Source organism: Ipomoea triloba, chromosome 8 (assembly GCF_003576645.1).
Source record: "Ipomoea triloba cultivar NCNSP0323 chromosome 8, ASM357664v1".
Taxonomy (NCBI): domain Eukaryota; kingdom Viridiplantae; phylum Streptophyta; class Magnoliopsida; order Solanales; family Convolvulaceae; genus Ipomoea; species Ipomoea triloba.
In genome coordinates this window covers 7,921,908-7,949,418 of record NC_044923.1, presented here as the reverse complement: position 1 = coordinate 7,949,418, position 27,511 = coordinate 7,921,908, and positions in this window count along the sequence as shown.

Sequence of the window (27,511 nt, the reverse complement as noted above, 5' to 3'; positions counted from 1 at the left end):
CAACTTTGATGTAGAGCAGCTTTGGTCACCTTCTGGATGTATGACAGTTTAGCTTTGTAACTCTCTTCGAACACTAAGATGTGTTCTCTCGCTGTATTGAATATCAGGATGATATTCCAAGTTAAGCACTTTGCACTAGAACGTTTTTATCAGACACCTCTTGTTAACCTCTTGACCTCTTTCACAACCCCCTTATTTTTTTCACTTCTTTTTCTTTGTGTCTTTACGTCCTTATATATGAGAGTAGAGGAATAATTCCGTTGGAGGGAAAATTATTCCGTTTGAAATTTGTCTCCCATGCTGATCATGGGTCTTGCATATTTTCAGCATTTTCATGGAGTAGTGGTCTTGTAACTTGAGCCTTTTGTTTTGTAGTGAATATTCCATATTCCACTTTCTTGAGCTCATGCTTCACTTGCTTCTTTTGGATAAAGTTACTCTTTTTATGTTCCCATCATTCCTTGTTTGGGGAATCTGACCACTTCAGGATTGGTGCATTTCTTGACCGTTTGTGGTGGAGGTCTGACGTGTCATCCACTTCCGTCCATTTTGAAACCTCCCGCTCAGCACCTCTTCAATATTTTATCTCCATGATATTCTTCTTCTCCAAACTTAGAGTATTTTATCTGCACATGTTGACTAACATTCAGCCTCTTGGAGAAGTGCCGGTTTATCGAGACCATAAAAGATGTCTCGACCACTTGATGTTTCAATCCCATGTATCGAGAGGTCTATCTCTCGAATATTCTTTACGTCTCGAACTCGATAGGTATATCGAGAGGTCCTTACCTCTCGAACTTGGCTTGTGTCTCGAGACTTAGTTGATGTCTCGTAGACCCTTATTCCTCCAGAGTTGTCTCGTGCCTGCTTCTGATCTATCTGTTTGCTTACAACACGAAAACTTCTAAGTTGTTCAAACAAGTTTACCTTAAGCTTAAATATTTCCCGAGTTGAGCTCAAATTACCCGGTTGTATTTTCGCTCTTAGTTTACTTATCGAACTTACATTGTTTTGCCTATGTATCGAGACTTGGGGATTCTTACTTAACAGTTGGTATCATCAAAACCTATTACATGATGTTCCTAACAATTTCCCCCTTTTTGATGATGCCAACACTTATACTTACTTATATGGCTGATTTGAAAAAGAGAAAGCATTGATTTTATTTTCAGCGCATATGGTAAGTTTGACAACAATTCTACTAAACATGAATAAGTAAACTCACGCAACACCCCCAGCAGAAGATATATGTATTAAGATTAAGGGAATGTTTACATAACATAGTTTAGTGGAAAAGATTCAAAGAAGTAAGACCAAGAACAACATTAGTATCAATACATTGAAATAAGATGGAGTTTGGACTACGAGAGCTTACTTCTTGTTGCCTTTCCTTTTTTTGTTAATGGCTTCTCGTGTCTTGATGGGGTCTTTCGGATTTACCAGGCTTAAGTATTCATCTGTGACATCTAGATGCCTGTAGTTCCTGTAGGCTTCCCCCACGAACTCACCATCAATTACTCCATCTTTCCACCAAGCAATGCATTCTTCTGGAGACATGTTGCTGTGTGTTGATATTCCAGTGATTTTCAGAAGCTTGAATATCTCCAGAGTCAGAATTTGTTCAGTGTCTTCTCTGTTCCCAAACTTAAAGTTTGTCATGAGAAGATCTATCTTCCTTTCTTCTTCTGACTGTCGTTCTTGTCTTTTTCTTCTTCTTTCTCTGTCCTCTTCTCTCCTTCTTTCCATTTCCAGTGTACGCTGGACCCTTAGGTTTTCTGCCTGTTTGGCATCCTCCACTGCTTTGCTCATGATTCTTGGTATTTTTGGAGGTGGTCCAGCTGGTTCACTTGCTGCCCTTTTCCTGCCCGTTGTATCCCCCTTCTTCTGCCCTTTTCCTGCCCGTTGTATCCCCCTTCTTTTTCTCTTTATTTTCCCCCTTGTTGGCATCATCAGTACGGGAGAGGAGGGTGGACATACCTTCGAAAATAGCTTGAAGTTGGGCAGGGACTTGGTTCGACAGGTCATCGAGTATGGCCTTCATCACATCCTGTCGAAGTTCACTGGAATATTGGAAGGCTCGCAGCTCTGCTCGCATCTCGGCTAATTCAGCCCTCGCACTTGCAGCCTCTGCTCGAGCTACAGCGGCTTCATCAGTGGCTTTCCGTGCTGCATCCTCAGCCCATATCGCCTGTTCGAGAAGTTCGGCATGACGGCCTTGGGATTCACTTGTGCCATCAGCAGGCATTGCAGCATTGCGGACCACAGCGAGTATTCTTTCGAGCTGAGCCATCTTCTGAGATTGATCAGCCATGAATTGACGCACTTCGCCAATGAAGACTTCTTCGGCCTGTTGATCATAGTCAGAAGTAGGAGATGAGGATCGAGAAGTACCTTTCGTTGGAGGGGACTTGGGTGCTTCCAGATTTCCACCCATGACTTGCAAATGCGAGTCCACCTCTCGACTGACTTCCTGAGGTTCAGCAGGGACACTGGGATCAGAGCTCGAAGGTAGCTCCATATCAGGTGCTTCCCGGTTTCCACCTGAGGGATGGATCACTTCTTGCTCTTCACCTCTCGAACCTGGAGCCTCAGCTTCAGCTGCTGGTAAGATAGGAATGGCCAAGGTGGGAGTCTCTGTATCAGATGCTTCCCGGTTTCCATCTGATTGAGGTTCCCCCTCAACACTACCTCTCGAACCAGTACTGGGAACGTGATCATCTACTGGAGGAGTTGATTCATCGGCAGGTGCTTCCCGGTTTCCACCTTCTTGAACCTCAACTCTCGAACCAGCAGGGTTCTCCTCACTCTGCTCTTGTTGCTCACTTGTTTGCACTTCAGTATGCTCTGGTGAATCTGGAATATCTATTATCTCAGGAGCAACTTGTGCATTCCACCTTTCCCTATTAACCATATCGATGGGAAAGCCTGGGAGTTGGAGCAACAAAATTTCACCCTCTCGAACTGTCTGAGCTTCATCTGTTGCATTCGAGGGTGTGGACTCAGGTGGTGGCAGTAGTAATACAGAGTTAGGTGCCACCTCTTGTGCCTCAGAGGTCTCGGATTCACCTCTCGAAGCTACCTGGTCTTCTAGAGCAGATTCACTCACTTGGGACAAGGGGATTGCTGCAGTTGGAGTAGAAGTGTCAGCATCATCTCGAGCAACCCCAGAGGTCTCTCCTGGACCTCTCGTGTGTTCTACACTTTGTCCCAAGGATAGTGCTGTAGCAAGCCTGATATCCTCTCGAAATTGAGCATCTAGTTCAGGATCTTCTTCAGGCTCGGCTTCATCTTCTTGTGCATCAACAGCTATGCCCTTTCCTTTGTCAGATCGACCAAGATTACTCCTGATTACTTGCATCTCATGGGCACGGTTTTGAAGCTCGTCGGCTGGGATTTCAGTGAGATCTAACCAGTTTAGTGCAAATCGTTCCTCAGCCTCCATCTCTGCTGCTCTTGAGATCAATTGATCAAAGGGACCTGTTCTCCAGTTGATCCAACGAAGTACTCTGGAGAAGTCGTCCAAACTCGATACATTCTCAACACTTTGATTCAATCGAGATGTGATTTCAGCATTCAGCTCATCAGAGTCAGCAGGTAGGATTTCTGTTGCTGATGCACACTCCACAGCTTGTGCAGTTATCTCTCGAACAACCGAGAGATCATGTGTTAACCCATCATTTAGAAAAGCTTGCACTGGGTTCCTGACCACAGTGCCCTGACCATCAGCAGCCACCACACAATCTAGATCTTCAGCTGCTGGAATATCTACCTCTCGAACCACCTGTCGTGGTTCCTCAACAATACCCTGTACTGGATCACTGATCCCAGTACCTTCAACTTCTCGAGCCTCCTCTTGAGGCAAACCAACAGATTCATCACCATCCTCAGCACCATCAACAGCAAGTATATCAACACTTAAAGTTCCTGACAGGGACTTGGTAGGGGGCACTCTCTCAACCTCAGTGGCCAGTGTAGCCTGAGGTTCCCCCTGGGCTTGTGCCCTGTCCTCAAATGGTACTTGTATAACGGACGGTGTCACCTCTCGAACCTGGGTGACAGCAGCAGTCTTGGTCCTTTTGGCCTTCCTTGTCAATTCAACCCTCCTGACTAGGACGTCCAAAAGCTCGTCATCAGACTGCTTCTCCTTAGCTGGGGCTTTCCTCTTGCCCCTTCCCTTAGGCTTTGAGGGTGAAGATGCATCCTTAGCACCTTTTGCCTTAGCTTTAGGTTTCGTTCTACCCATATAGGTATTCCGATGAACCTCTCGCCCTTCCCTCAGTTCGAAGCCCTTCAGTCTTAATAGAAATTGAACAACAAAGCCAAAACCAACCTTTTTGTAGATTGTCAGGTCGGAGTTGGAAACTGAGCTCTGCACTTGGTGTTTGAGGCAGTCGAAGATGATGTGAGCCCAGTCCAACTTGTTGTTGTTCCAGATGGCGTGGAGGATTTTCAGAGTGTCCAGATTGACTTCGTCTGTTCCGGACACCTTGCCGAGGATGAATTTTATGATGAGCTCGGCGGCTAGGGCAAACCTCTCCTTCAAATGAAATCTGCGGAGGGCAGAGGATGCTCTGGGTGGTGCAGTCTCCAATCGGATTTTGTCCCAAAACTCCTGCTTATCCATGTTGTAGTCCGATAGGTGCTTGACTGCCTCCTCCGACGTAGCAAAGTCGAATGCTGCTCGTAGATCACCCACAGAGATTGTTATGGCTATTTCGTTGAAGCGGCTTTCAATCTTGCCATTCGTGACCTTGGCATGAGCGAACCATTCTGTGTAGTCGAGGTCATGAATGGTTCGGTAGTCATGCGTCATGTACCGCATTAGTCCTGCCTTCTCAAATTTCTTCAAGACTCTCTCCGCCATTGTTGGATTTGGCGAGTGGGTGATGAAGCCATCTTTGTCAAGGATGCTTCCCGCCTTGACTTGTTTAATCTGAGAGCGTATGTGGTCTAGCTCTCTCTGGTATGCACTGGAGGATGAAGATGAAGATGAAGAAGATGATGATTCAGACGCCATTGAAGAAAGTTTGTGTGTTTTGGAGGGAATGTGTACAGCGTCTAAGGATTTGGGGATTTTGGGTATATGGTTTTGAGTATGAATCCGGGTAAAGAAGAAGGATTTTGCTTTTATATTAGGCGGATACGGGTTGGATATATGGGTAGGGTTGAGAGTTTGACCCGTGGAAGGATCCCGGTTGATTTAAAAGATGTGAGAAGTCAGAAATACCCCTGATAACGATCAGCTTATAAGGAATTTTGGTAAGGGTATTTCGGTAAAGTATAGAACGGTTTAAGCTTTAAGACAGTGGAGTATTGATATTTTAAAATAAGCATGCTCCCACTAAACAAGATAATGTCCTTAAGTGCGAAAAACCGTCAGTAACCGATGACCACGTGGCTAGCATTTATGTCCAAAGATAGCCGTTCCACCTCATATATCCGTTGAGCTTATCAAATTCACCTTTCGAAGGTGAATGATCTTCCTCATGAGTTTAAGGATCTTCCCCCTGAGTGATTGATCCCTAAACCTCCTTATTCCTCCTTCTTGATCTGGTTAAGGATCTTCCCCCTGAGTGATTGATCCCTAACCCTCCTTATTCCTCCATCTTGATCTGGTTAAGGATCTTCCCCCTGAGTGATTGATCCCTAACCCTCCTTATTCCTCCTTTCAGAGATATCAGTTTGTTATTTTTCGAAGTGACCTCTCGAACTGCCCTTCTTCGAGACATAATGTATGTAGACAAACTGATCGGGTGACCTCTCGAACTACCTTTCGAACACAAATTGCGAGAGAAACAAATTTGATTCATTTAAAAGATATCACTTGGAACATATCCTTAAGTTCATTTAGTGATTTCCAGATACATTACATATGAATCAATATCCTATTAAATTCCCTAGAAACTTTTGTTTGGCCTTGGTCAGCCTAATAGGAATCTATCGTTAAGGCAGGAACTAGCCATCTAAAGTCCTATTTGTCTAATAACAGAACTGGGGGTGGCTATTCCCTTTTCTTATTCTTCTCTCCGGAGCTGCTTACTATAGTTGGGAGTGACCATCTTCATCGCTAATCCTCTTAATGTCTTTGGATTAGGTATGATCATCCCTTTGGCTGCTGCAGACCTCAGAAAGTCCCATCTGGTCTTCCTCTCCGTTTCCCTTGGTTCTCCATTTGGTTGAGGAAGGCCCTTTTCCAGAATGTGCAGCAGTAGGAGTCCCTCTTGTGCAGGACTCTTCTCCCGACTCCAGTATCCCATCGTTGTGGATCTCCTCGTATTTGGGGATCCATTCACCTTGGATGGGAATAGGATACTTGCTTGGATTATCAGGAAGCTCCGTAATCTGTTCACCCTTCGTTGATTCTGGATAGTTTTCTCCTTGAAAATCTTTGGACTTGACTGCCGGTTTCTTTCCTCTATAAAAGAATGGAACATCATCTTTTCCTTTCTTTTTCTCCATGGGAAGTTGATGGTATGAACTTCTGAAAGAAACCCTCTTATTTATAGCCCAATAGGGTTACCACTGTTGAGTCACGGGATGCAATATGAATGACCATTCAATGCTTGTGTAACTCCAAAGCTGCCATAAAGTTGATGAAACCGCCCCTCACATGCGAAACAGTTCATGGCACTAAATACAAGAAGATAAGATTTGACCATTCAACCCAACTCTATCATTCCCAATTCTAACCTTAGTTGAGAGAATCTATTTTCACATAACGCTTTTGTGAAAATATCTGCTAGTTGCTCCTCCGTTGCAACATATTCCAAAGTGATGTCCTTTTTCTCAACGTGGTCTCGGATGAAGTGATACTTAATATCAATATGCTTTGTTCTGGAGTGTAACACTGGGTTGTGGGTGATGGCAATAGCACTTGTATTGTCACACATAATTTTAACCTCCTTACACTCAACACCATAATCCATTAGCTGTTGCTTCATCCATAAGATCTGAGCACAACAACTTCCAGCTGCTACATACTCTGCCTCAGCGGTGCTTGTAGCTATTGAATGCTGTTTCTTGCTAAACCATGAGACAAGTCTTCCACCTAGAAACTGACATGTCCCTGATGTGCTCTTTCGATCTATCTTACAACCGGCAAAGTCCGCATCTGAATAACCCATAAGTTCGAAAGATCCACCTTTCGAATACCAGAGCCCAACACTCTGCGTACCCTTTAGATATCTAAGAATCTTTTTGGATGCATTTAGGTGACTTTCCTTAGGACTTGCCTGAAATCTAGCACATACACCTACTGCAAAGGATATGTCTGGTCTACTTGCAGTTAAATAAAGAAGAGATCCGATGATACCTCGATAAGTGGTTTGATCGACCTCTCGACCTTCGCTGTCGACATCGATACGTAGAGAGGTTCCCATAGGTACTTTGACTGAGGATTTCCCTTCTACGTTGTATTTCCTGAGCAGATCCTTGGTGTATTTCTCCTGGTTGATGAAGATACCTTCCTTAAGCTGTCTCACTTGTAGTCCAAGGAAGTAGTTGAGCTCTCCCATCATGCTCATCTCGAACTTTCCTTTCATCAAACTGGAGAACTTCTCGCACAAGTCTGGATTGGTGCTACCAAAAATGATATCGTCCACATAGATTTGCACCAATAAGATGTGATCCCCATCCTTAATCCTAAACAATGTTTTGTCCACTAGGCCTTTGGTGAACCCACACTGAAGTAGAAAAGAGGATAAGGTATCGTACCAAGCTCTTGGAGCTTGTTTTAAGCCGTAGAGTGCCTTCTTCAACTTGTATACTTTGTCAGCTCCTACGTCCTTCAAGAAACCCGGAGGTTGTTCAACGTACACCTCTTCTTCGAGAAGTCCGTTCAGAAAAGCGCTCTTGACATCCATTTGATATACCTTAAAGTCTTTGAAGGCGGCATATGCGAGAAAGATGCGTATGGCTTCGAGACGTGCCACTGGAGCGAAGGTTTCATCAAAATCTATTCCTTCCTCCTGACAATAGCCTTTGGCAACAAGTCTGGCCTTGTTCCTAACAATAACTCCATCCTCATTCATCTTGTTTCTGAAAACCCACTTTGTACCAATGACATTCTGATGATGAGGTCTCGGAACTAGTTCCCAAACGTCGTTCCTCTCGAACTGATGAAGTTCCTCTTGCATTGCTTGCACCCAATCTGCGTCGCTTAGAGCCTCATCGATCACCTTAGGCTCTATTTGAGATAGAAAACAAGCAGACATGCTTTCTCTGTAAGCTGATCTGGTTCGAACTCTGTCACGTACATCTCCGATCACTTGATCAGCAGGGTGACTTCTCAGCCATCTTAGGTCGGGTTGCGGCTCCTCAGTTGATACTTCCATTGAAGGTTGAGATATGGGTTGAACATCTATGATCTGGTTTTGATCAACTGAGTCAGGCGCTTTCTTCTTGGTAGACTCTTCATCATCTGATTCTGACTGGAGTTCTGCTACGTCTCGAACTATCGACTGCTTGTCTTCGAGAGGTAAGTTTGATCTCTCGATAGACTCTGGCTGATCTTCCTCAGCAGCTTCCGTTGTCTTTGATGGTTGATCTGTTGATGCCCTTTCATCAAAGGTAACATGTATGGACTCTTCAACCACCAAACTCCGCTTGTTGAAGACTCTGAGTGCTTTGCTTGTCGATGAGTATCCCAGAAATACTCCATCATCTGCCTTTTCTTCAAAAGTTCTTCGTTGAGTCTTCCCATTGTTGTGAATATAGCATTTGCACCCGAATGAGTGGAAGTGGCTTACATTCGGTTTTCTTCCATTCCACAACTCATATGGAGTCTTTCCAACTCCTTTTACTATCAAGGACCGATTTTGGGTGTAGCACGCTGTGTTGATTGCTTCTGCCCAAAATCCTTGTGATATGTTGGCTTGCGAGAGCATGGTCCTTGCGGCTTCTTTGAGAGTTCTGTTCCTTCTTTCAGCAACCCCGTTTTGTTGAGGTGTTCGAGCAGCTGATAGTTGATGATGAATTCCGTTCTCGTTGCAGTAGCTCTCGATTACTTGATTAACGAACTCTCCACCTTGATCTGACCGGATCTTTAGTATCGAGACTTCCTTTTCAACTTGAACTTGTTTCAAGAGATTTGGTAGGGCAATTTTTGTCTCGCTTTTCTTGGTTAAGAACACGGTCCAAGTGAATCTTGTGTAGTCATCCACTACCACAAGAGTGTACTTCTTTCCCTTTATGCTGGGTGGATCCACTGGGCCAAATAAGTCCATGTGAAGAAGACTTAATGGTCTAGTGGATGATGTCTCGGCTTTGCTCTTGAAGGAGGATTTGATCTGTTTGCAACGTTGACATGCCTCACAAATTTTATCCTTTCGAAACGTCACTTTGGGCAGTCCTTCCACTAGGTTCCTCTTAGCAAGCTTGTTGATAGTTTTAAAGTTCAGATGACTAAGCTTACTATGCCAATCCCAGCATAAGTCTTCCTTGCTCCTTGCTAGCATACATAGGGATGGTTTTGCAGACCTCCAATCCACTATGTACATGTTTCCTTTCCTTGCTGCTTCCAAGACGACTTCGAGAGATTCCTCGTTCATAATCTGACATTTGCTTTTGGTGAAGACAACTTTGTGGCCCTTGTCACAGAACTGGCTTGTACTCAGGAGATTGAACTTGAGCCCCTCAACGTAGGACACTCCTTTAATAACCAGCTCATTCTTTTGGATTTCACCAACAGCTCTTGTGCGCCCCTTCTTCTCGTTGTCGCCAAATGTCACCAAGGGACCTTCGATAGGTTGGATGTTCTCAAGCAGTGTTAGATTTCCAGTCATATGTCTCGAATATCCACTGTCAATGAACCACTCGTCCCTGGTGTCCTGCAAGGAAATCAAGCAAGTTTAGGTACCCAAACTTTGGGTCCTGGTGGGTTAGTGAGTTTAGGCATCCATTTATACCTTGTGCCCATTATTCCAGGCCTAGGCGCAATGTAGCCATTGTACGTTTGATAATTATAAGGAATGCTAGCAAAGGTTTTAGGCCTCTTTGGTGCATAAATCAATTTAGGTAGAGACTTTTCGACCGGCTTATGCACCATGCCTTTCATACGCTGTTTGGTCATGTGAAATTGCTGAAAGTGAGGTTTCTTCCAGAACTTGTGATTTGATGACCAATTCTCACTAGATGGATAGAGTCTTCCTTTCTTCATCCGTGAGTTCCTAATTATGTGGATCTCAGACCTTCCATATTTGCCTTGAGGTGCATTATATGGAGTGTAGCTCTTTTTGTACTTGGAATGGCCTTGCGAGAGATAGCAAGGTGATCTCTCGATATTGTTTACCCGGCCATTCTTCGTAGCTTTCCTATACTTTCCATTGCTGGTGTATAGGGACGGTTTATTAATAGCTACCCTGGTCTTTTTCGTTGGTCCTTTATGACCTTTATTTGGTTTGGGTTGAGATCCTCCATTTCTTGAAGTTCCCAAACCATTGGTCTGTTTATCTCTCGAGAGATGGTCTTGATGGAACCCTAGACCGGTTCTATCACTTGTAGGTCTGTGATCAACCACCATTTTCTCCATAGCTTTGGAGGAATTAGTGTATGATGCTATGACCTTTCGAAGATTAAGCTCTCTCGTCTCTCGAGCTTGGCACTCTTCAGATAGTAGGATTNTTTACCCGGCCATTCTTCGTAGCTTTCCTATACTTTCCATTGCTGGTGTATAGGGACGGTTTATGAATAGCTACTCTGGTCTTTTCTGTTGGTCCTTTATGACCTTTATTTGGTTTGGGTTGAGATCCTCCATTTCTTGAAGTTCCCAAACCATTGGTCTGTTTATCTCTCGAGAGATGGTCTTGATGGAACCCTAGACCGGTTCTATCACTTGTAGGTCTGTGATCAACCACCATTTTCTCCATAGCTTTGGAGGAATTAGTGTATGATGCTATGACCTTTCGAAGATTAAGCTCTCTCGTCTCTCGAGCTTGGCACTCTTCAGATAGTAGGATTACTTTGGCTTCTAACTCACTTACTTTGAGAGTTAGCTCCGAATTCTCTTTCGAGATATTCTTAAGCATATCTCTTTCAGCAGTTAGCTTGCTGTTTTCATCCATCACTCTAGCATGAGTGCTATTGGCGATGTTAAGGTTCCTTCTGAGCGATTCCAACATCTCGAAGGGGTCCTCATCGCTTTTAAATGAAGAACAACGAGAGGTAGAAGTAGAGCAGCGAGATGTGGAAGTAGAGGTTACCTCATTGTCAATGGCCATTAGGCATTGATTCTCCTCTTCCTCGGTGTATAAGCAGATGAGCCCCCTCTCATCCTCTGAGCTACTGCTGCTTTCGCTGGAGCTCGACGTTTCGGACTCCTCGATTGTCCTCTCGAATTCTTCAGCAACAAGCGCCTTCCTGCGCTGATACGTCTTTGATGATCCTTTGAAGCCACCTTGTGTTGGCTTCTCCCTGGATTCCTCTATTCTCTTGGAATCCTTGCCTTCTTGGCCCTGATGCTTGCTTACTAGTGGGTAAGGGCATTCGGCCTTGAAATGTCCCGGTCTTCTACAGTTGTAGCATAGACCCTGATTTTCCTCCTCCGTCCTTCTGGATGGATATCTCTCATTTTTCCTTCTTGAGGAGGAAGGTGAACTTTTGTTGCTCTCCTGGTTCATCTTCATGTATTTCCTGAACTTTCTCACAAAGAGAGCAAACTGTTCGTCAGACATAACATTCATAGGATTAGAGTCTGACCTTGAAGATGTGGATGGTTGCTCAGCAACAAGTGCTACGTTTCGTCGATCCACAATGTCCTCATCTCTTGGGAACATCTCGAACTCGAAGGCTTTGAGATCCCGGAAGAGTTTGTCTGTTGTGGTTTCCTTCAGATCTCGGTGATCTCTCATCGTGATCACCTTTACTTCCCACTCCTTAGTGAGGCCACGTAAGACCTTCAGGTTCAGCTCCTTTTGTGGGATCTCCTTTTCAAGGTCACTGATCTCGGTTGTGAGCTTCATGAACCGAGACTCCATGCTGTCGATGCTCTCTCCTGGCTTCATCTTGAAGTCTTCGAACTTCTTCATGGCCACGGTGAGCTTGTTTTCCTTTTCCTGTTCGTCACCTTCACCAATTAACATCAAAGTATCCCATACCTCTTTTGCCGTTTTGCACTTCCTCACTTTTGGGAAGATGGTTTCGTCTATAGCTCTGAAGAGAATATCCTTGGCAATATTGTCCAGGTTGTTTCTCTTCCTATCATCACTGGTCCATTCTTCCCTAGGTTTTGGGATGTACTTTGGTGTTTCTTGGGTTTGAACTGCAGCAGTATTAACCATTAGGATCTTGACTGGTCCAGAAGTTATAACCTCGGCCATCTCATCATGGAGGGCTGATAAGTACGCAAGCATGCGTGTTTTCCAGTCGTCAAACCTGCTAAGATCAAAGAGAAGATGTCTCGACAACATGCTGTCCATATTGAAAAATTATCTCGTGCTTTGAAAATATTTAAGAAGATTTTTCAAAGAAGGATCTCTAGGCAATATAAACAAAGGTTTATATCGATCAGAGAACTTGCTCTGATACCAATTGTTGGTCCCAAGGGGATGGGGTACAAGTCTAGAGGGGGGGGGGAATAGACTTGTATAAGATTTTGCAAATCTTTTCGACCTCTCGTGTGTATTGAACTTAGGATGTTTAGGTTCGATACCTCACGAGGTGAAGACAAAGTTTTATGCGCAGCGGAAATGTTATCCCCTTTTAGTTAGCACGAGTTTGGGTTAGTTCGAGAGGTGTGATTATATGCAGTGCAATCGAGAAGTTAGCGAGAGATAAAAACAGAAAGTAAATGCAAGAGAGATTTTTAAGTGGTTCGGCCAACCCGCCTACGTCCACTCTTCTTCCAGAAACTCCCTGGAAGGATTGCACTAAAAACTTCCCTTTTTAGTACAATATCGAGCGCTTGAGCTTTGATCACGAAGCCCGCCTCAAGCCTCAGGTTTTTCGCCCCGCTTCTTGTTACTCCACCTCTCGAGCACTTGACCTTTGATCACCAAGCCCGCGTCAAGCCTCAGGTTCCTTTCGCTCGGACAGCAGCCAGGTTACTCCGCCTCTCCTCAGGTTTTTCTCCCCGCTTCCAGTTACTCCACCTCTCGAGCACTTGACCTTTGATCACCAAGCCCGCGTCAAGCCTCAGGTTTCTTTCGCTCGGACAGCAGCCAGGTTACTCCACCTCTCTTGCTTAATCCAAAGCAAGGTGTTTTTGGTTGTCACAGTTGAATGTAACAGACTCCAATCTGACCACAAGCTATCGTTGAATCAACTTCGATGTAGAGCAGCTTCGGTCACCTTCTAGATGTATAACAGTTTAAGCTTTGTAACTCTCTTGAAACACTAAGATGTGTTTTCTCGCTGTTTTGAATATCAGGATGATATTCCAAGTTAAGCACTTGCACTTGAACGTTTTAGACAGACACTTCTTAAGAATTTCGAACCTCTTTTCTTTTTAACTCCTTTTTCTCTCTTTTCCCCTTTTTTTTTTCCCTTTTTTTCTTCTGTGTCTTTACGTCCTTATATATGAGAGTAGAAGAATAGTTCCGTTGGAGGGAAAACTATTCCGTTTGAAATTGGTCTCCCACGCCGAACATGGGTCTTTGCACAATTTCAGCATTTTTCATGGAGTAGTGGTCTTGTAACTTGAGCCTTTTGTTTTGTAGTGAATATTCCATATTCCACTTTCTTGAGTTCATGCTTCACTTGCTTCTTTTGGATAAAGTTACTCTTTTTATGTTCCCATCATTCCTTGTTTGGGGAATCTGACCACTTCAGGATTGGTGCACTTCTTGACCGTTTGTGGTGGAGGTCTGACGTGTCATCCACTTCCGTCCATTTTGAAACCTCCCGCTCAGCACCTCTTCAATATTTTATCTCCATGATATTCTTCTTCTCCAAACTTAGAGTATTTTATCTGCACATGTTGACTAACATTCAGCCTCTTGGAGAAGTGCCGGTTTATCGAGACCATAAAAGATGTCTCGACCACTTGATGTTTCAATCCCATGTATCGAGAGGTCTATCTCTCGAATATTCTTTACGTCTCGAACTCGATAGGTATATCGAGAGGTCCTTACCTCTCGAACTTGGCTTGTGTCTCGAGACTTAGTTGATGTCTCGTAGACCCTTATTCCTCCAGAGTTGTCTCGTGCCTGCTTCTGATCTATCTGTTTGCTTACAACACGAAAACTTCTAAGTTGTTCAAACAAGTTTACCTTAAGCTTAAATATTTCCCGAGTTGAGCTCAAATTACCCGGTTGTATTTTCGCTCTTAGTTTACTTATCGAACTTACATTGTTTTGCCTATGTATCGAGACTTGGGGATTCTTACTTAACAGTTGGTATCATCAAAACCTATTACATGATGTTCCTAACATTTTTTAATAGTAACCAAAGACGTTTTGGGAATAAAATTTATTTTTATAAACTTTATGGATCCTCAAGGCTCATTGTTTTCAAAACTTTCTTTCCCTACTTGGGCAGTAATGAAGGGCCGAAAAGGCACTTCAAACTTAAGTTTTTTTCTTAATAGTAATCAAGGGTGTTTTGGAGAAAATTTTTATTTTTATAAACTTTAAAGATCGTCTAGGCTCCTTCTTTTCTACACTTTCATTACTCAGTTGGGTAGTAATGAGGGCCAAAAAAGCTCGTCAAATTTAAGTTGTTTTTTTTTATTAGTAACCAAGAGCGTTTTGGGTAAAAAATTTTATTTTTATAAATTTAAGGACCCTTAACGCTCATTCTTTTCTAAACTTTCTTTGACCACTTGAGCAGTAATGAGGGGCCGAAAAGGCTTCTCAAATTTAAGTTTTTTTTTAATTGTAACAAAGGGCATTTTGGGAAAATTTTTTTTTATAAACTTTAAGGATCCTCAAGGATCATTCTTTTCTAAACTTTCTTTTTGCCCATTTGGCAGTAATGAGTGGCCGAAAAGGGTCCTCAAACTTAAGTTTTTTTTTAATAGTAAGAAGTGCGTTTTGGGGAAATTTTTATTTTTATAAACTTTAAGGATTCTCTAGGCTCCTTCTACTCCACACTTTCATCGCTCAATTGGGCAGTAATGAGGGCTGAAAAGACTCGTCAAATTTAAGTTTTTTTTTCAATAGTAAACAAGGATGTTTCGAAGAAAATTTTTATTTTTATAAATTTAAGGAACCTTAAGTCTCATTCTTTTCTAAACTTTCTTTGACAATTTGAGCAATAATGAGGGGCCGAAAAAACACCTCAAATTTAAGATTTTTTTTTAATAGTAACTAAGGGCGTTTTGGGAAAATTTTTTATTTTTATAAACTTTAAGGATCCTCAAAGCTCCTTCTTCTCCAAACTTTCATTGGCCAATTGGGCAGTAATGAGGGTCGAAAAGGCTCGTCAAATTTAAATTATTTTTTAATAGTAACCAATGCCGTTTTTGTAAAAATTTTTATTTTAATAAACTTTAAGGATCCTCAATGCTCATTCTTCTCCAAACTTACATTTCCCACTAGGGCAGTAATGAGGGGCCAAAAAGGCTCCTCAAACTTAAGTTTTTTTTAATAGTAACCAAGTGCGTTTTGGGGAAAAATTTTATTTTTATAAACATTATGGATCCTCAAGGCTCATTCTTTTCTAAACTTTTTTTGCCTACTAGGGCAGTAATGAAGGGCCGAAAAGGCTCCTCAAACTTAAGTTTTTTTTGTTAATCGTAACCTAGGGCGTTTTGGGAAAAATATTTATTTTTATAAACTTTAAAGATCTTCAAGGCTAATTCATTTTTAAACATTCTTTGCCCACTTGGCAGTAACGAGGGGCCGAGAAGGCTCTTCAAACTTAAGTTTTTTTTTTAACAGTAACCAAGGGCGTTTTGGTGAAAATTTTTTATTTTTATAAACTTTAAGGATCCTTAAGGCTCATTGTTTTCTAATCTTTCTTTGACCACTTGAGCAGTAATAAGGGGCCGAAAATTCTCCTCATATTTAAGTTTTTTTTTTTTAATCGTAACCAAGGGCGTTTTGGCAAAAATTTTTATTTTTATAAATTTAAGGATCCTTAAGGCTCATTCTTTTCTAAACTTTCTTTGACCACTTGAGCAGTAATGGGGGCAGAAAAGGCTCCTCATATTTAAGTTTTTTTTTTAATTGTAACCAAGGGCGTTTTGGAAAAAATTTTTATTTTTATAAACTTTAAGGATCCTCAAGGCTCCTTCTTCCCTAAACTTTCATTGGCCATTTGAGCAGTAATGAGGGTCGAAAAGGCTCGTCAAATTTAATTTTTTTTTAATAGTAACCAATGGCGTTTTAGTAAAAATTTTTATTTTAATAAACTTTAAGGAGTCTCAAGGCTCATTCTTCTCTAAACTTACATTTCCCACTAGGGCAGTAATGAGGGGCCAAAAATGCTCCTCAAACTTAAGTTTTTTTTTTTAACAGTAACCAAGGGCGTTTTGGTGAAAATTTTTTATTTTTATAAACTTTAAGGATCCTCAAGGCTCATTTTTTTCTAAACTTTCTTTGCCTACATGGCAGTAATGAGGGGCCGAAAAGGCTTTTCAAACTTAAATTTTTTTTTAATAGTAACCAAGGGCGTTTTGGGAAAAAATTTTGTATTTATAAACTTTTGGATCCTCAAGGCTCATTATTCTCTAAACTTACATTTCCCACTTGGGCAGTAAAGAGAGGCTAAAACGGCTTCTCAAACATAAGTTTTTTTTTTAATAGTAACCAAGTGCGTTTTGGGGAAAATTTTTATATTTATAAACTTTATGAATCTTCAAGGCTCATTCTTTTCTAATCTTTATTCGCACATTTGGCAGTAATGAGGTGCCGAAAAGACTCCTCAAACTTATGTTTTTTTTAATAGTAACCAATGGCGTTTTGGGGAAAATTTTATTTTTTATAAACTTTATGAATTCTCAAGGCTCATTCTATTCTAATCTTTCTTCGCTCATTTGGCAGTAATGAGGTGCCGAAAAGACTCCTCAAACTTATGTTTTTTTTGATAGTAACCAAGGGTGTATTGGGGAAAATTTTTATTTTTATAAACTTTAAAGATCTTCAAGGCTCATTCATTTCTAAACTTTCTTTGCCTACTTGGCAGTAATGAGTGGCCGAAAAGGCTCCTCAAACTTAAGTTTTTTTTTTTTAATAGTAACCAAGTGCATTTTGGCCGAAAAGGCTCCTTCTTCTCTGAACTTTCATTGGCCAATTGGGCAGTAATGAGGGTCGAAAAGGCTCATCAAATTTTAGTTTTCTTTTTATAGTAACCAATGGCGTTTTGGTAAAAAAAAATTTATTTTAATAAATTTTAAGGATCCTCAAAGCTCATTCTTTTCTAAACTTACATTTCCCACTAGGGCAGTAATGAGGGCCCAAAAAGGCTCCTCAAACCTAAATTTTTTTTAATAGTAACCAAGGACATTTTGGGAAAAAAAAATTATTTTTATAAACTTTATGGATCCTCAAGGCTTATTCTTTTTTTTAAACTTTTTTTGCCTACTTGGGCAGTAATGAGGGGCCGAAAAGACTCGTCAAACTTAAGTTTTTTTTTTTATAGTAACCAAGGGGGTTTTGGGGAAAATTTTTGTTTTTATAAACTTTTTGGATCCTCAAGGCTAAATCTTTTCTAAACTTTCTTTGCCTACTTGGACAGTAATGAGGGGCCAAAAAGACTTCTCAAACTTAAGTTTTTTTTTTAATAGTAACCAAGTGCGTTTTGGGGAAAAATTTTATTTTTATAAACTTTATGGATCCTCAAGGCTCATTCTTATCTAAACTTTCTTTGCCTACTTGGCAGTAATGAGGGGCCGAAAAGGCTCCTCAAACTTAAGTTTTTTTTTAACAATAAAAAAGGGCGTTTTGGGAAATTTTATACTTTTATAAACTTTAAGGATCCTCAAGGCTCATTCATTTCTAAACTTTCTTTGCCCACTTGGCAGTAATTAGGGGCCGAAAAAACTCTTCAAACTTAAGTTTTTTTTTAACAATAACCAAGGGCGTTTTGGGGAAAATTTTTATTTTTATAAACTTTAAGGATCCTCAAGGCTCATTCTTTTTAAAATTTCTTTGCCTACTTTGCAGTAATGATGGGCCGAAAAGTCTCCTCAAACATAAGTTATTTTTTAATAGTACCCAAGGGCCTTTTGGGGAAAATTTTTATTTTTATAAACTTTAAGGATCCTTTAGATTCCTCCTTCTCTAAACTTTCATTGGCCAATTGGGCAGTAATGAGGATCGAAAAGGCTCGTCAAATTTAAGTTATTTTTTAATAGTAACCAAGGACATTTTGGGAAAAAATTGTATTCAAATAAACTTTAAGGATCCTCAAGCCTCATTCTTCTCTAAACTTACATTTCCAACTTGGCAGTAATGAGGGGCCGAAATGCCTCCTCAAACATAAGTTTTTTTTTAATAGTAACCAAGTGCGTTTTGGGGAAAAATTTTATTTTTATAAACTTTATGGATCCTCAAGGCTCATTCTTTTCTAAACTTTCTTTGCCTATTTGGGCAGTAATGAGGGTCGAAAAGGTTAACCAAACTTAAGTTTTTCTTTAATAGTAACCAAGGGTGTTTTGGAGAAATTTTTTTATTTTTATAAACTTTAAGGATCCTCAAAGCTCATTCATTTCTAAACTTTCTTTGCCCACTTGGCAGTAATGAGGGGCCGAAAAGGCTCTTCAATCGTAAGTTTTTTTTTTAACAGTAACCAAGTGCGTTTTCGGAAAGAAATTTATTTTTATAAACTTTAAGGATCCTCAATGCTAATTCATTTCTAAACTTTAAGGGCGTTTTGGGGGAAATTTTTATTTTTATAAAATTTAAGGATCCTCAAGGCTCATTCTTTTTAAACTCTCTTTGCCAACTTGGCAGTAATGATGGGCCGAAAAGTCTCCTCAAACTTAAGTTATTTTTTAATAGTACCCAAGAACGTTTTGGGAAAAATTTTTATTTTTATAAACTTTAAGGATCCTCTAGGCTCCTTCTCTAAACTTTCATTGGCCAATTGTGCAGTAATGAGGGTCGAAAAGGCTCGTCAAATTTAAGTTTTTTTTTTTAATAGTAACCAAGGACATTTTGGGAAAAATTTTATTTTAATAAACTTTAAGGATCCTCAAGCCTCAATATTTTCTAAACTTACATTTCCGACTTGGGCAGTAATGAGGGGCCAAAAAGGCTCCTCAAACTTAAGTTTTTTTTTAACAGTAACCAAGTGCGTTTTGGGGAAAAATTTTATTTTTATAAACTTTATGGATCCTCAAGGCTCATTCTTTTCTAAACTTTCTTTGTCTACTTGGCAGCAATGAGGGGCCGAAAAGGCTCATCAAACTTAAGTTTTTTTTTAACAGTAACCAAGGGCGTTTTGAGGAAAATTTTTATTTTTATAAACGTTAAGCATCCTCAAGGCTCATTCTTTTTGAACTTTCTTTGCCCACTTGGCAGTAATGATGTTCCGAAAAGTCTCCTCAAACATAAGTCATTTTTTAATAGTACACAAGGGCGTTTTAGGGAAAATTTTTAACTTTATAAACTTTAAGGATCCTCTATGTTCCTTCCTCTCTAAACTTTCATTGGTCAATTCGACAGTAATGAGGATCGAAAAGGATCGTCAAATTTAAGTTTTTTTTTTAATAGTAACCAAGGACATTTTGGGAAAACATTTTTTTTTAATAAACTTTAAGGATCCTCAAGCCTTATTCTTCTCTAAACTTAATTTCCCACTGGGGCAGTAATGAGGGGCCGAAAAGGCTCCTCAAACTTAAGTTTATTTTTAATAGTAACCAAGGGCGTTTTGGGGAAAAATTTTATTTTTATAAACTTTATGGATCCTCAAGCCTCATTCTTTTCTAAACTTTCTTTGCCTACTTGGGCAGTAATGAGGGTCGAAAAGGCTCACCAAACTTATTTTTTTTTTTAATAGTAACCAAAGGTGTTTTAGAGAAAATTTTTTATTTTTATAAACTTTAAGGATCCTCAAGGCTCATTCATTTCTTAACTTTCTTTGCCCACTTGGCAGTAATGAGGGGACGAAAAGGCTCTTCAAACGTAAGTTTTTTTTTTAACAGTAACCAAGGGCGTTTTAGAAAAAAATTTTATTTTTATAAACTTTAAGGATCCTCAATGCTCATTTATATCTAAACTTTCTTTGCCCACATGGCAGTAATGAGGGGCCGAAAAGACTATTCAAACTTAAGTTTTTTTTTTAACAGTAACCAAGTGCGTTTTGGGGAATATTTTTATTTTAATAAAATTTAAGGATCCTCAAGTCTCATTCTTTTTAAACTTTCTTTGCCCATTTGGCAGTAATGATGTTCCGAAAAGTCTCCTCAAACATAAGTTATTTTTTTTTTGAAAACAAAGTTATTTTTTAATAGTACCCAAAGGCGTTTTGGGCAAAATTTTTATTTTTACAAACTTTAACGATCCTCTAGGCTCCTTCTTCTCTAAACTTTCATTGGCCAATTGGGCAGTAATGAGGGTCGAAGAGGCTTGTCAAATTTAAGTTTTTTTTTTAATAGAAACCAAGGACATTTTGGGAAAAATTTTTATTTTAATAAACTTTAAGGATCCTCAAGCGTCATTCTTCTCTAAACTTACATTTCCAACTTGGGCAGTAATGACGGGCCAAAAAGGCTCCTCAAACTTAAGTTTTTTTTTTAATAGTAACCAAGTGCGTTTTGGGGAAAATTTTATTTTTATAAAAACATAATGGATCCTAAAGGCTCATTCTTTTCTAAACTTTCTTTGCCTACTTGGCAGTAATGTGGGGCCGAAAAGGCTCCTCAAACTTAAGTTTTTTTTAACAGTAACCATTGGCGTTTTGGGGAAAATTTTTATTTTTATAAAGTTTAAGAATCCTCAAGGCTCATTCTTCTCTAAACTTACATTTCCCACTTGGGAAGTAATGAGGCGATAAAAGGTTCCTCAAACTTAAGTTCTTTTTTTTAATAATAACGAAGGGCATTTTGGTAAAAAAATTTATTTTAATAAACTTTAAGGATCCTCAAGCCTTATTCTTCTATAAACTTACATTTCCCACTGGGCAGTAATGAGGGGCCAAAAAGGCTCCTCAAACTTAAGTTTTTTTTTAATAGTAACCAAGGGCGTTTTGTGGAAAAATTTTATTTTTATAAACTTTATTGATCCTCAAGGCTTATTCTTTTCTAAACTTTCTTTGCCCACTTGGCTATAATGAGGGGCCGGAAAGGCTCATCAAACATAAGTTTTTTTTAACATTAACCAAGGGCGTTTTGGGGAAAATTTTTAACTTTATAAACTTTAAGGATCCTCTATGTTCCTTCCTCTCTAAACTTTGGTCAATTCGACAGTAATGAGGATCGAAAAGGATCGTCAAATTTAAGTTTTTTTTTTAATAGTAACCAAGGACATTTTGGGAAAAAATTTTATTTTAATAAACTTTAAGGATCCTCAAGCCTTATTCTTCTCTAAACTTAATTTCCCACTTGGGCAGTAATGAGGGGCCGAAAAGGCTCCTCAAACTTAAGTTTATTTTTAATAGTAACCAAGGGCGTTTTGGGGAAAAATTTTATTTTTATAAACTTTATGGATCCTCAAGCCTCATTCTTTTCTAAACTTTCTTTGCCTACTTGGGCAGTAATGAGGGTCGAAAAGGCTCACCAAACTTATTTTTTTTTTTAATAGTAACCAAAGGTGTTTTAGAGAAAATTTTTTATTTTTATAAACTTTAAGGATCCTCAAGGCTCATTCATTTCTTAACTTTCTTTGCCCACTTGGCAGTAATGAGGGGACGAAAAGGCTCTTCAAACGTAAGTTTTTTTTTTAACAGTAACCAAGGGCGTTTTAGAAAAAAATTTTATTTTTATAAACTTTAAGGATCCTCAATGCTCATTTATATCTAAACTTTCTTTGCCCACATGGCAGTAATGAGGGGCCGAAAAGACTATTCAAACTTAAGTTTTTTTTTTAACAGTAACCAAGTGCGTTTTGGGGAATATTTTTATTTTAATAAAATTTAAGGATCCTCAAGTCTCATTCTTTTTAAACTTTCTTTGCCCATTTGGCAGTAATGATGTTCCGAAAAGTCTCCTCAAACATAAGTTATTTTTTTTTTGAAAACAAAGTTATTTTTTAATAGTACCCAAAGGCGTTTTGGGCAAAATTTTTATTTTTACAAACTTTAACGATCCTCTAGGCTCCTTCTTCTCTAAACTTTCATTGGCCAATTGGGCAGTAATGAGGGTCGAAGAGGCTTGTCAAATTTAAGTTTTTTTTTTAATAGAAACCAAGGACATTTTGGGAAAAATTTTTATTTTAATAAACTTTAAGGATCCTCAAGCGTCATTCTTCTCTAAACTTACATTTCCAACTTGGGCAGTAATGACGGGCCAAAAAGGCTCCTCAAACTTAAGTTTTTTTTTTAATAGTAACCAAGTGCGTTTTGGGGAAAATTTTATTTTTATAAAAACATAATGGATCCTAAAGGCTCATTCTTTTCTAAACTTTCTTTGCCTACTTGGCAGTAATGTGGGGCCGAAAAGGCTCCTCAAACTTAAGTTTTTTTTAACAGTAACCATTGGCGTTTTGGGGAAAATTTTTATTTTTATAAAGTTTAAGAATCCTCAAGGCTCATTCTTCTCTAAACTTACATTTCCCACTTGGGAAGTAATGAGGCGATAAAAGGCTCCTCGAACTTAAGTTCTTTTTTTTAATAATAACGAAGGGCATTTTGGTAAAAAAATTTATTTTAATAAACTTTAAGGATCCTCAAGCCTTATTCTTCTATAAACTTGCATTTCCCACTGGGCAGTAATGAGGGGCCAAAAAGGCTCCTCAAACTTAAGTTTTTTTTTAATAGTAACCAAGGGCGTTTTGTGGAAAAATTTTATTTTTATAAACTTTATTGATCCTCAAGGCTTATTCTTTTCTAAACTTTCTTTGCCCACTTGGCTGTAATGAGGGGCCGGAAAGGCTCATCAAACATAAGTTTTTTTTAACATTAACCAAGGGCGTTTTGGGGAAAATTTTTATTTTTATAAATTTAAGGATTCTCAAGGCTCATTCTTTTTAAACTTTCTTTGCCAACTTGGCAGTAATGGTGGTCCGAAAAGTCTCTTCAAACATAAGTTATTTTTTAATAGTACCCAAGGGCGTTTTGGGGAAAATTTTTAATTTTATAAACTTTAAGGATCCTCTAGGTTCCTTCTTCTCTAAACTTTCATTGGCCAATTGGACAGTAATGAGGATCGAAAAGGCTCGTCAAATTTAAGTTTTTTTTTAATAGTAACCAAGGACATTTTGGGAAAAAATTTTATTTTAATAAACTTTAAGGATCTTCAAACCTCATTCTTCCCTAAACTTACATTTCCAACTTGGGCAGTAATGAGGGGCCAAAAAGGCTCCTCAAACTTAAGTTTTTTTTTTTAATACTAACCAAGTGCGTTTTGGGGAAAAATTTTATTTTTATAAACTTTATGGATCCTCAAGCCTCTTTCTTTTCTAAACTTTCTTTGCCTACTTGGCAGTAATGAGGGACCGAAAAGGCTCCTCAAACTTAAGTTTTTTTTTAACAGTAACCATGGCGTTTTGGGGAAAATTTTTTATTTTATAAACCTTAAGGATCCTCAAGACTCATTCATTTCTAAACTTTCTTTGCCCACTTGGCAGTAATGAAGGGCCAAAAAGGCTATTCAAACTTAAGTTTTTTTTTTAACAGTAACCAAGGGCATTTTGGTGAAAATTTTTATTTTTATGAACTTTTAGGATCCTCAAGCCTCATTCTTCCCTAAACTTACATTTCCCACTTGGGCAATAATGAGGGGCCAAAAAGGCTCCTCAAACTTAATTTTTTTTTTAATAGTAACAAAGGGCGTTTTGTGAAAAAATTTATTTTTATAAACTTTATTGATCCTCAAGGATCATTCATTTCTAAATTTTCTTTGCCCACTTGGCAGTAATGAAGAGCCGAAAAGGCTCACCAAACTTAAGTTTTTTTTTAATAGTAACCAAAGGTGTTTTGGAGAAAATTTTTTATTTCTTAACTTTCTTTGCCCACTTAGCAGTAATGAGGGGTCGAAAAGGGTCCTCAAACTTAAGGTTTTTTTTTTAATAGTATCCAAGGGCGTTTTGGGAAAATTTTTTATTTTTATAAACTTTAAGGATCCTCTATGCTCCTTTTTCACTAAACTTTCATTGGCCAATTGGGCAGTAATGAGGGTCGAAAAGACTCGTCAAATTTAAGTTTTTTATTTTAATAGTAACCAAGGGTGTTTTGGAGAAAATTTTTTGTTTTTATAAACTTTAAGGATCCTCAAGGCTCATTCATTTCTATACTTTCTTTGCCCACTTGGCAGTAATGAGGGGCCGAAAAGGCTCTTAAAACTTAAGTTTTTTTTAACATTAACCAAGGGCGTTTTGGGGAAAATTATAATTTTTATAAATTTCAAAATTCTCAAGGCTCATTCTTTATAAACTTTCTTTGCCCACTTGGCAGTAATGATGCTCCGAAAAGTCTCCTCAAACATAAGTTATTTTTTAATAGTACCCAAGGGCGTTTTGGGGAAGATTTTTAATTTTATAAGCTTTAAGGATCCTCTAGGTTCCTTCTTCTCTAAACTTTCATTGGCCAATTGGACAGTAATGAGGATCGAAAAAGCCCGTCAAATTTAAGTTTTTTTTAATAGTAACCAAGGACATTTTGGGAAAAAATTTTATTTTAATAAACTTTAAGGATCTTCAAGCCTCATTCTTCCCTAAACTTACATTTCCAACTTGGGCAGTAATGAGGGGCAAAAAAGGCTCCTCAAACTTAAGTTTTTTTTTAATAGTAACCAAGTGCGTTTTGGAGAAAAATTTTATTTTTATAAACTTTATGGATCCTCAAGCCTCATTCTTTTCTAAACTTTCTTTGTCTACTTGGCAGTAATGAGGGACCAAAAAGGCTCCTCAAACTTAAGTTTTTTTTTAACAGTAACCATGGGCGTTTTGGGGAAAATTTTTAATTTTATAAACCTTAAGGATCCTCAAGACTCATTCATTTCTAAACTTTCTTTGCCCACTTAGCCGTAATGAGGGGCCGAAAAGGCGATTCAAACTTAAGTTTTTTTTTAACAGTAACCAAGGGCATTTTGGGGAAAAGTTTTATTTTTATGAACTTTAAGGATCCTCAAGCCTCATTCTTTTTAAACTTTCTTTGCCCAATTGGCAGTAACGATGGGCCGAAAAGTCCTCTCAAATTTAAGTTATTTTTTAATATTACCCAAGGGCGTTTTGGGGAAATTTTTATTTTTATAAACTTTAAGGATCCTCTAGGCTCCTTCTTCTCTAAACTTTCATTGGCCAATTGGGCAGTAATGAGGGTCCAAAAAAGCTCCTTAAACTTAAGTTTTTTTTTTTAATAGTAACCAAGGGCGTTTTGGGGAAAAATTTTATTTTTATAAACTTAATGGATCCTCAAGGCTCATTCTTTTCTAAACTTTCTTTGCCTACTTGGGCAGTAATGAGGGTCGAAAAGGCTCACCAAACTTAAGTTTTTTTTTATAATAGTAACCAAAGGTGTTTTGGAGAAAATTTTTTATTTTTATAAACTTTAAAGATCCTCAAGGCTCAGTCATTTCTAAACTTTCTTTGCCCACTTGGCAGTAATGAGGGGCCGAAAAGGCTTTTCAAACGTAAGTCTTTTTTTAACAGTAACCAAGGGAGTTTTAGAAATAATTTTATTTTTATAAACTTTAAGGATCCTCAATGCTCATTCATTTCTAAACTTTCTTTTCCCACATGGCAGTAATGAGGGGCCGAAAAGACTATTCACACTTAAGTTTTTTTTTTAACAGTAACCAAGTGCGTTTTGGGGAATATTTTTATTTTTATAAACTTTAAGGATTCTTAAGGCTCATTCTTTTTAAACTTTCTTTGCCAACTTGGCAGTAATGATGGGCCGAAAAGTCTCCTCAAACTTAAGTTATTTTTTAATAGTACCCAAGGGCGTTTTGGGCAAAATTTTTATTTTTATAAACTTTAACGATCCTCTAGGCTCCTTCTTCTCTAAACTTTCATTGCCCAATTGGGCAGTAATGAGGGTCGAAAAGGCACGTCAAATTTAAGTTTTTTTTTTTAATAGTAACCAAGGGCATTTTCGGAAAAAAATTTATTTTAATAAAGTTTAAGGATCCTCAAGCCTCATTCTTCTCTAAACTTACATTTCCCACTTGGGCAGTAATGAGGGGCCAAAAAGGCTCCTCAAACTTAAGTTTTTTTTTTTAATAGTACCAAATGGCGTTTTGGGAAAATTTTTATTTTTATAAACTTTAAGGATCCTCTATGCTCTTTCTTCTCTAAACTTTCATTGGCCAATTGGGCAGTAATGAGGGTCGAAATGGCTCGTCAAATTTAATTTTTTTTTAGTAGTAACAAAGGGCGTTTTGGAAAAAAATTTTATTTTAATAAACTTTAAAGATCCTCAAGGCTCATTCTTCTCTAAACTTACATTTCCCACTTGGGCAGTAATGAGGCGATAAAAGCCTCATCACACTTAAGTTCCTTTTTTTAATAGTAACCAAGGGCGTTTTGGGGAAAATTTTTATTTTTATAAACTTTAAGGATCCTCAAGGCTCATTTATTTCTAAACTTTCTTTGCTCACTTGGCAGTAATGAGGGGCCGAAAAGGCTCATCAAACTTAAGTTTTTTTTAACAGTAACCAAGGGCGTTTTGGGAAAAACTTTTTATTTTTATAAATTTTAAGGATTCTCAAGGCTCATTAATTTCTAAATTTTCTTTGCCCACTTAGCAATAATGAGGGGCGGAAAAGGGTCCTCAAATTTAAGTTTTTTTCTTTAATAGTATCCAAGTGCGTTTTGGGGAAAATTTTTAATTTTATAAACTTTAAGGATACTCTAGGTTCCTTCTTCTCTAAACTTTCATTGGCCAATTGGACAGTAATGAGGATCGAAAAGGCTCATCAAATTTATGTTTTTTTTAATAGTAACCAAGGACATTTTGGGAAAAAATTTTATTTTAATAAACTTTAAGGATCCTCAAGCCTCATTCTTCTCTAAACTTACATTTCCAACATGGGCAGTAATGAGGGGCCAAAAAGGCTCCTCAAACTTATGTTTTTTTTTTAATAGTAACCAAGTGCGTTTTGGGGAAAAATTTTATTTTTATAAAAACATAATGGATCCTCAATGCTCATTCTTTTCTAAACTTTCTTTGCCTACTTGGCAGTAATGAGGGGCCGAAAAGGATCCTCAAACTTAAGTTTTTTTTTAACAGTAACCATGGGCGTTTTGGGGAAAATTTTTATTTTTATAAACTTTAAGCATCCTCAAGGCTCATTCATTTCTAAACTTTTTTTGCCCACTTGGCAGTAATGAGGGGCCGAAAAGGCTCTTCAAACTTAAGTTTTTTTTTAACACTAACCAAGGGCATTTTGGGGAAAATTTTTATTTTTATAAACTTTAAGGATCCTCAAGGCTCATTCTTTTTAAACTTTCTTTGCCCACTTGGCAGTAATGATGGGCCGAAAAGTCCTCTGAAATTTAAGTTATTTTTTAATAGTAATCAAGGGCGTTTTGGG